Here is an 11,234-nt window from a genome sequence, read left to right as displayed (position 1 = left end):
AATCAAAGGCATCCAAATTGGCAAAGATGAAGTCAAGCTTTCGCTTTTTGCAGATGACATGATATTATACATGGAAAATCCGATAGACTCCACCAAAAGTCTGCTAGAACTGATACATGAATTCAGCAAAGTTGCAGGATACAAAATCAATGTACAGAAATCAGTTGCATTCTTATACACTAACAATGAAGCAACAGAAAGACAAATGAAGAAACTGATCCCATTCACAATTGCACCAAGAAGCATAAAATACCTCGGAATAAATCTAACCAAAGATGTAAAAGATCTGTATGCTGAAAACTATAGAAAGCTTATGCAGGTAATTGAAGAAGATATAAAGAAATGGAAAGACATTCCCTGCTCATGGATTGGAAGAATAAATATTGTCAAAATGTCAATACTACCCAAAGCTATCTACACATTCAATGCAATCCCTATCAAAATTGCACCAGCATTCTTCTCGAAACTAGAACAAGCAATCCTAAAATTCATATGGAACCACAAAAGGCCCCGAATAGCCAAAGTAATTTTGAAGAAGAAGACCAAAGCAGGAGGCATCACAATCCCAGACTTTAGCCTCTACTACAAAGCTGTCATCATCAAGACAGCATGGTATTGGCACAAAAACAGACACATAGACCAATGGAATAGAATAGAAACCCCAGAACTAGACCCACAAACGTATGGCCAACTCATCTTTGACAAAGCAGGAAAGAACATCCAATGGAAAAAAGACAGTCTCTTTAACAAATGGTGCTGGGAGAACTGGACAGCAACATGCAGAAGGTTGAAACTAGACCACTTTCTCACACCATTCACAAAAATAAACTCAAAATGGATAAAGGACCTGAATGTGAGACAGGAAACCATCAAAACCTTAGAGGAGAAAGCAGGAAAAGACCTCTCTGACCTCAGCCGTAGCAATCTCTTACTCGGCACATCCCCAAAGGCAAGGGAATTAAAAGCAAAAGTGAATTACTGGGACCTTATGAAGATAAAAAGCTTCTGCACAGCAAAGGAAACAACCAACAAAACTAAAAGGCAACCAACGGAATGGGAAAAGATATTTGCAAATGACACATCAGACAAAGGGCTAGTATCCAAAATCTATAAAGAGCTCATCAAACTCCACACCCGAAAAACAAATAACCCAGTGAAGAAATGGGCAGAAAACATGAATAGACACTTCTCTAAAGAAGACATCCGGATGGCCAACAGGCACATGAAAAGATGTTCAACGTCGCTCCTTATCAGGGAAATACAAATCAAAACCACACTCAGATACCACCTCACGCCAGTCAGAGTGGCCAAAATGAAGAAATCAGGAGACTATAGATGCTGGAGAGGATGTGGAGAAACAGGAACCCTCTTGCACTGTTGGTGGGAATGCAAATTGGTGCAGCCGCTCTGGAAAGCAGTGTGGAGGTTCCTCAGAAAATTAAAAATAGACCTACCCTATGACCCAGCAATAGCACTGCTAGGAATTTATCCAAGGGATACAGGAGTACTGATGCATAGGGGCACCTGTACCCCAATGTTTATAGCGGCACTCTCAACAATAGCCAAATTATGGAAAGAGCCTAAATGTCCATCAACTGATGAATGGATAAAGAAATTGTGGTTTATATACACAATGGAATACTACGTGGCAATGAGAAAAAATGAAATATGGCCTTTTGTAGCAACATGGATGGAACTGGAGAGTGTGATGCTAAGTGAAATAAGCCATACAGAGAAAGACAGATACCATATGGTTTCACTCTTATGTGGATCCTGAGAAACATAACAGAAACCCATGGGGGAGGGGAAGGAAAAAAAAAAAAAGAGGTTAGAGTGGGAGAGAGCCAAAGCATTAGAGACTGTTAAAAACTGAGAACAAACTGAGGGTTGATGGGGGGTGGGAGGGAGGGCAGGGTGGGAGGGAGGGCAGGGTAGGTGATGGGTATTGAGGAGGGCACCTTTTGGGATGAGCACTGGGTGTTGTATGGAAACCAATTTGACAGTAAATTTCATATATTAAAAAATAAAATAAAAAAAAAATTAAAAAAAAATGAAATAGAATTAGTAATCAAAAATCTGCCAAAAACCAAGAGTCCAGGGTCAGATGGCTTCCCAGGGTAAGTCTACCAAACATTTAAGGAAGAGTTAACATCTATTCTCTTGAAAATGTTCCAGAAAATAGAAATGGAAGGAAAACTTCCAAACTCTTTCTATGAAGTCAGCATTACCTTGATTCCAAAACTGGACAGAGACCCAACTAAAAAGGAGAACTCTAGACCAATTTCCCTGATGAACATGGATGCAAAAATCCTCAACAGGATATCAGCCAACTGGATGCAACAATACATTAAAAAAATATTCACCATGACCAAGTGGGATTTATACCTGGGATGCAGAGTTGGTTCAATATCTCCAAAACAATTAATGTGATTCATCACATCAGAAAAAGAAAAGACAAGAACCATATGATCCTCTCAATAGATGCAGAGAATGCATTTGACAAAATACAGCATCCTTTCTTGATAAAAACCCTCAAGAAAGTATGGATAGAAGGATCATACCTCCAGATCATAAAAGCCATATATGAATGACCCAACACTAACATCATGGTCAATGGGGAAAAACTGAGAGCTTTCCCCCAAGGTCAGGAATGAGACAGAGATGTTCACTCTCGCCACTGTTATTCAACATAGTATTAGAAGTCTTAGCCTCTGCAATCAGAAAACACAAAGAAATAAAAGGCATCCAGATCAGCCAGAAGGTCAAACTTTCACTCTTCGCAGATGACATGCTACTCTATATGGAAACCCCAAAATATTCTACCAAAAAATTTCTAGACTTGATTCATGAATTCAGCAAAGTTGCAGGATATAAAATCAACACACATAAATCAGTTTCATTTCTATACACCAACAATGAAGCTACAAAAAGAGAAATCAGTGAATTGATCCCATTTGCAGTTGCACCAAAAACCATAAAATACCTAGGAATAAATCCAACCAAAGAGGTAAAAAACCTATACAATGAAACTATAGAAAGCTTATGGAAGAAATTGAAGAAGACACAAAAAAATAGAAAAAGATTCCATGCTCCTGGGTAGGAAGAACAAATATTGTAAAAATGTCAATACTACCCAAAGCAATCTACATGTTCAATGCAATCCCTATCAAAGTAACATCAGCATTTTTCACAGAGCTAGAATAAATAATCCTAAAATTTATGTGGGACCAGAAAAGACCCCAAATAGCCAAAGCGATCTTGAAAAAGAAAACAAAAGCAGCGGGCACCACAATTACTTACTTCAAGCTATACTGCAAAGCTGTGATCATCAAAACAATATGGTACTGGCACAAGAACAGACACTCAGATCAATGGAACAGAATAGAGAACCCAGAAAAGGACCCACAAGTGTATGGCCAACTAATCTTTGACAAAGCATGAAAGTATATCCAATGGAATAAAAGTCTCTTCAGCAAGTGGTGCTATGAAAACTGGACAGCGACATGCAGAAGAATGAAACTGGACCACTTTCTTACATCATACACAAAAATTAACTCAGAATGGATGAAAGACCTCATACATTGAGGTATGTATGTATGTACATAAAATGTATGACAAGAAGCCATCAAAATCCTCGAGGAGAAAGCAGGCAGAAACCTCTTTGATCTTGCCTGCAGCAACTTCTTACTGAACACGTCTCTGGAGGCAAGGGATACAAAAGAAAAAATGAACTATTGGGACCTCACCAAAATAAAAAGCTTCTGCACAGCAAAGGAAACAATCAACAAAACTAAAAGGCAACCGACAGCATAGAAGAAGGTATTTGCAAATGACATATCAGATAAAGAGTTAGTATCCAAAATCTATAAAGAACTTATCAAACTCAACACCAAAAAAAAGAAGACAAAAACAAAAACCAAAACAAATAATCCAGTGAAGAAATGGGCGAAAGTCATGAATAGACACTTCTCCAAAGAAGACATCCAGATAAATTCTCCACATCACTCATCATCAGGAAAATATAGATCAAAACCACAATGAGATCCCACCTGACACCTGTCAGAATGGCTAACATTAACAACTTAGGCACCAACAGATGTTGGCAAGGATGGGGAGAAAAAAGATCTCTTTTGGATTGTTGGTGGGAATGCAAGCTGGTTCAGCCACTCTGGGAAACAGTATGGAGGTTCCTCAAGAAACTAAAAATAGATCTACCCTACAACCCAGCAATTGCATTACTAGATATTTATCCAAGGGATACAGGTGTGCTGTGCTGCTTCGAAGGGACACATGCACCCCTACGTTTATAGCAGCCCTATTAACAATAGCCAAAGTATGGAAAGAGCCCAAAAGTCCATCGACGGATAAATGGATAAAGAAGTGTCGTATATATACTATACAATGGAGTATTACTCAGCGATCAAAAAGAATGAAATCTTGTCATTTGCAACTATGTGGATGGAACTGGAGGGTATTACGCTAAGTGGAATTAGTCAGAGAAAGACAAAAATTATATGACTTCACTCATATGAGGACTTTAAGAGACATAACATATGAACATAAGGGAAGGGAAACAAAAATAATATAAAAACCGGGAAAGGGACAAAGCAGAAGAGACTCACAAATATGGAGAACAAACTGATGGTTACTTGAGGGGTTGTGGGAGGGGGAATGGGTCAAATGGGTAAGGGGCACTAAGGAATCTGCTCCTGAAATCATTGTTGCACTATATACTAACCAATTAGGATGTAAATTTTAAAAAATAAAAAAAAAAATAAATTAAAAAATAAAATAAAATAAAATAAAATAAAATAATATTTCATATATACACTTACTAAGTAATTATACATGTATATTAGTGGCCATCACCCAAATGTGGCTTTACTGACACTGCAATATAATGCCTACAATTTGGATATCATTGTGCCTTTAAGTCAGTAGAGCCTAATAGATAAGTTCTAGTCTCTAGGGCCTAATAGGACAGCATAACCCAAGTGCTCTGTGGTACAGATATATATTTGTGGCAACAGTTAGTTTTTTGTTTCTGACTTTTTGATAAATTTCTCACATAATAATTATTTGGTAACATAGTTACAGCCATTTAATCAAATGCATAATTACTGCATTATAAAATCCCATATATCAGGTGATTATAGAGCAATTTTTTACCCCAGCAATTTTATAGAGCAAGTGATATTCTGAATTTCAGCCAAGAACATTCACTCTCAAAATTTCTTCACTGAAAACAAAGGTGAGTACTCTCTCATTTCAATAGAAGAATAAATGAAATATGTATACAGCTAAATATTCTTATCACGTTAATTGAGTAAAATAATTATGCCTACATATAGGACAAATACCATGATAAGATAATTGCAAAAGCGTTCAATGACATTTTACAAAGTATTCTGATATTGGAAATATCCTGAAGAGACATGAGGATGAGCATATATATGTGATAATATATATCTCCAATATATTCATATATCCTATATATATATATATATATATATATATATATATATATATACACACACACACACATGAGGATGAGCATATATTCATATATGTGTGTGTGTGTGTATATCCAATATGTCCAATTATACAAATCAATTTTACAAATGATTATTTATTTATTTTGAGAGAGTGAGTATGTGAGAGGTGGCAAGGGGAGAGAGAGGGGAGAGAGAATCCCAAGTAGGCTCTGAGCTGTCAGTGCAGAGGCTTACATCAGTCACTACCCTGAGATCATGACCACACCCAAAATCAGGAGTCAGACCCTAACTGACTGAGCCACTCAGGTGCCCCTATTGGAAATTTTTAAATGGCACGAGAGGGTATCCTTTTATTAAATGAATTTCCCTGCAAAGGTGTCCATAAAAATATTTTAAAACAATTTTGTGGACATCATAAAGTGGATATTAGTTGTTTGTTCTCTTGTCCTCTTGAAAATTGAGAGCTGAACTTCAGCAATTCCCTACTGATATAAAAAGAGATTATAAAATGAATCACCATGATGAAAATAAAGGGGAGTGTGCCAGGTGCAATGTCAATAAAGTTTGTTAATAGGATTCGTAATAAAATAGTTATTTCCATCCTCTCGTATGTTTGTATGCAAATCTTCATATCCCTGATATGAATCATTAGGTTGTATGACAATGAGAATTAAGGTTTTTGTTGAAAGATTATTAATAATTATCTAATTTTAAGGGGAGATTGTGCTGAATTAACAGGATAGACCAAACGCGATCATGATGGTTTCTAAGTTTGGAAGGAGGAAGAAGAAAAAGTGTCACAGTATGTGATGGAAGACTTGCCTGGGCATAATTTTCCCCCCAATTGTTTCCTTTGTAATTCTTTTCCCATTAGTGTAAAATGTGCAACAGTTGAACTATACAAACATCTATGCAAACTTTAATGACTATTAGGATTCTTGATGCTGAATATGAGACAGAAAAATGCAGAACAGGAAAGCAAACTTTAAAAAAAAGAAATGAATATACTGTATGGGGAGTATGGGGAATGGGGACATCATCCTGGCATTAATATGGATATGAGATCTCTCTTTCTCTATGTCTCTCTCCTTCCTCTCTTTCCTTCTCTCCTTCCCAATTTACATGACAAATATAGACAGACAGATAGATAGAGAGGTAGATATAGAAAGATAACATATAGATACGTATGTACATAATATACACACAGTCAAATGGTGCACAAATAATATTGAGACTCTATTTCTAAGACTTTATACAACATAGACTTAATGATTAATTGAGTAAAACAAAAAATGATCTGTGGTGATGATTTTGACAAAGGAATAAATGGCATTGATAACGTGAGGTCTAATTTTTCAGATAAACAAAATATGTTTTTTCTTTGTCACTGTGATGATGATATCGTCCATTATATTTGTATGAAGATAGGCCAGTTTTTACAAGTTCGTATTGGAATTTTTGCCAACACCTTCCTGCTTCTCTTCGACATCTTCATGCTAATTCTGGATCACAGACCTAAGCCAACTGTCCTGATCATGTATCACTTGGCCTTTGTCCACATAATGAAACTCTTCACTGCACTGTTTTTTAATGTCTACAGGCCTGTTTGAAGTACTGAACATTCTAAATGATTTCAAATGCATGGCTTTATTCTGCATGATCAGGGTGACACGGGGTCTCTCCTTGAGCACTACCTGCCTCCTCAGCATGTTCAAGGCCATCATGATCGGCCCTAGCACCTCCTGGTTGGTCAGCTTTAAACAAACGTGCAAAAAGTACATCTTCCATTCTTTTATCATCTTATGGTTTCTCAGTTTGTCTCTCATTAGTGCCTGCATCTTGTATACAAGAAGCAGCAGCTCCTTCTTATGTGACCCAGAGCAATCTACTGTGTGTCAGTAAACACTGCTCACTTTCCCGCCTAAACTCCATCATCAGGGGACTGTTTTTCACGTTTTCAATATCCAGGGATGTTTTCTTTGTTGGAGGCATGCTGCTCTCAAGTGTGTACATTGTGATTCTCTTGTCCAGGCTTCAGAGGCAGTGCCAGCACCTTCCCAGCATCAGCCTCTCCTCAAGAGTCTCTCCAGAGAGAAGGACCACCCAAACCATCCTGCTGTTGGCAAGTTTTTTTTGTGGTCATGTACTAGGTGGGCGTCATTATCTCCTTCTCCTCCACTCTCTTATGGGCATATGACACAGTCATTTTGGATTTCCAGAAGCTTGTGCCCAATGTCTATGCCACTGTCAGTGCGTTGGTGCTAATAAGTTCTGATAAAAGGATAGAAAATGTGTTTCGAATGTGTGGGAAAATTACAATCAAGTTATAGGTACATATTGTGGAAATCATTATCTAGAACTGATCATTTTGATTTCATTCAAATTATAGAGTGTTTATTTATATATAACACTTAAATGTAATTTTAATTTGTATGTCATTGAAAGGTTTACTGTGTATAAATAATAAATATTTTTGAAACCTCTGGTAACAATTACCCACAAGCTTTTTTTGAGTTTAGTATCAAGTAAGATTCAATATTGCCAAGTGTTGAACATTCCTTTATCTTTCATTTTATTTCTCAAACATTCTTAAGGAAAATTTTCTCTATAAAAGTAAAATACACTCTAAAGCATGACTATTGTACTCTATTACAATGCAGTGAAATACACTCTAAAGCATGACTATTGTACTCTATTACAATGCATTACCTATTGGTAATACAACATTTGAAAATTCTGTTTACTCTTTTTACTTCAAGATATTTAGCTGTGCCTCTAATTTTAACTGAGCAACACTTTTCTCAGCACTATTTATATTTATTTCTATGAGTTCCGGCTTCTATTAGGGCTGCAGAGAGTGTACTCTCACCTCTGTATGTTTTCTAATTTATCATTCTCTTCTTTTAAGGTTGTAAACTTTGTCTCATGTTACAACCTATATATTTTTTAATTTCTTTTATTTACACAGTTTGAGTAATATTTCTGGTGAGTATTTTATTTATCTGCTTTTGTTACAATTAATTTCTTATTTGTAACTTCATGCCTAGTTTTGAAATTAGAAATTTATAATCGTCATTTTTTTAGTTTTGTTTTTTAATTTGTATACAGTAGTGAAACATTTAAATGATTCTTATTTCTTCCCATTCTGATCTTCATATAATATAGTGACAATTCTATTCTCTATAAATGTTCTCTCTTGAATGGATTTGGCTTCAACATTTTTGTTCAGTATTCTAGTTTATTATTTCTTTCATCAACTCAGACTAATATAATATGTAACTAAATTATTGTGTACTAAATTGAGTTATTTAATTTTCAAGATTTAGTTGTATTAGGCCTCTTCTTCACAATATATCTTACAAGTGCATAGTTTGTCTTTCGACATTATTTTTATTTCCTATTTTTCCTGTCTTTTCTTAAATATTTTATATGTTGTAGATGAAATTTATTGTCAAATTGGTTTCCATATAACACCCCGTGCTCATCCCAACTGGTGCCCTCCTCAATAACTATCAAATAATTTAAACATATTGCTGATATATTTATTTTGTGACATGTAATTTCTTCTACCCTATACCCAAAACTAATTTAATTGTGTTTCACCATTAATAATTTCATTGTGAACTTTGGGACATATCACAGTGCAGGTATCTCTAGTCTCTTTGTACCAATCACCCTGAGGACGAGTTGGAGTACCACACAGGTTTGAGCTCCCTGTAGTCAGTCAAGATCTGGATGGCGAGACGGTCTCTGATTTTGATTGCTTCTTTAGATCCTTCACTTGAATTACTTAGATTTCTGGGATGTTCTTATATTTTATTATTATCCTTGCTGTACATTATAAGGATTCTTTTACTTTTGTATTTTATATATATTTTTTCTATTTAAATTAAAATTAGTTAACTTTTAGTGTAGTATTGTTGTAAGGAGTACAACCCAGTGATGCATCCCTTTCAATAATGACCAGGGCTTATCTGAACAAGTGCCTTCTTAATCCCCGTCACACAATTACCCCATCCCTACAACAAACACCACTCCAGCGACCCTCAGTTTGTTCTCTGTATTTAAGAGTCTCTTATGGTTTTTCTCTCTCCATTTTTATCTCATTTTTCCCTCCCTTCCCATATATTCATCTATTGTGTTTCTTAAATTCCGCATATGAGTGAAATCATATATTTCTCCATTCCTCAGTCAATGGACCTTTTGCCTCATTACATACTCTGGCTATTGTTAATAGTGCTGCTATAATCATTGTGGTGCATGTGTCCCTTTGAATTAGCATTTTTGTATCCTTTGGGTATATACCTACTGGTGCAATTGCTGAGTCATACAGTAGGTCTATTTTTAATTTTTTGAGGAACCTCCATGCTGTTTTCAGAGTGACTGCACCAGTTTGTATCTCCACCAAAAGTGTAAAAGGGTTCTCCTAATTCCACATCCTCACCAAAATCTGTTGTTTCCTCTCTTGTTTTTTTAGCCATTCTAATAGGTGTGAGGTGGTATCTCATTGTGATTTTGATTTGTATTTCTCTGATAATGAGTGATGTTGAGCATCTTTTCTGTGTCCGTTGGTCCTCTGGGTGTGTTCTTTGGAAATTGTGCATTAATGCCTTCTGCTCATTTCTTCACTGGATTATTTGTATTTTGGTTGTTGTGTTTAATAAGTATCTATTTTGGATATTGACTCTTTATCTGATATCTAATCTACAAATCTCTTCTACCATTCCTTCCGCTGTCCTTTAGTTTTGTTGTTTGTTTCCTTTGATGTGCAGATTTTTTATCTTGATAGGGTCCCAATAGTCCATTTTTCCTTTAGTTTCCCTTTCTCCCGGAGGTATGTCTAGTAAGAATTTGCTGTTGCAGAGTTCAAAGAGGCTAATGTCTGTTTCCTATTCTGGGGTTTTGACGGATTCCTTCTTCATATTTAGGGATTTCATATATTTTGAATTTAGTTTTGTTTATAGTATAAGAAAGTGATCCAGCTTCATTTTTCTGCATTTCACTATCCAGATTTCTCAGCGCCATTTGCGAAAGAGACTGTCTTTTCTTCAACTAGATATTCTTTCCTGTCTTGTCAAGGATTAGTTGGTCACACATTGTGGGTTCATTTCTGGATTCTCTGTTCTGTTCCACTGAACTATGTGTCTGTTTTTGTGCCAATACCATACTGTCTTGATGATTAGAGTTTTGTAATACAGCTTGATGTCCACAATGTGATGCCTCCATAGTTTCTCCTTTTCAACATTACTTTGGCTATTTGGGGATGTTTCTCTTTCCATAAAAATTTCAGAATTGTTTCTTCAAACTCTGTGATGAATGCGGGTGTTATTTTAATAAGGATTCCATTGAATGTATAGATTGTTTTCGGTAGTATAAGCATTTTAGCACTATTTGTTTCTCCAATCTACAAGCATGGAATGTTTATGCTTTTTTGTGTCTTATTTTTTTTTAATTTGTAAGTGTTTATTAATTTTTGAGAGACAGAGACAAAGTGTGAGTTGGGGAGGGAGGACACAAAATCTGAAGCAGGCTCCAGGTCCTGATCTGTCAGCACAGAGCTCCACACAGGGCTCTAAATCACACTCTCAGAGATTATCACCTGAGCCAAAGTCAAATGCTTAACTGACTCAGCCACCCAGGTGCCCCACTTTGGGTGTTCAATTTCTTTCATAAGCTTTCTATATTTTTCACCATATAGGTCTTTGACCTCTTTGGTTAGGTTTATTTTTTGGTATTTTA

At 36.0% G+C, this 11,234-nt stretch overlaps 1 pseudogene; it reads left to right on the top strand.

The window, feature by feature from the left end:
• The first annotated feature begins 5,871 nt into the window (after nt 1-5,871).
• Nucleotides 5,872-7,883, top strand: LOC132675227 (putative vomeronasal receptor-like protein 4; annotated as a pseudogene).
• The last annotated feature ends 3,351 nt before the right edge of the window (nt 7,884-11,234 follow it).

Source organism: Panthera onca, chromosome B1 (genome assembly GCF_046562875.1).
Source record: "Panthera onca isolate mPanOnc1 chromosome B1, mPanOnc1 haplotype 2, whole genome shotgun sequence".
Classification (NCBI taxonomy): Eukaryota; Metazoa; Chordata; class Mammalia; order Carnivora; family Felidae; genus Panthera; species Panthera onca.
This window is presented reverse-complemented; position numbering and strand designations above follow the sequence as displayed.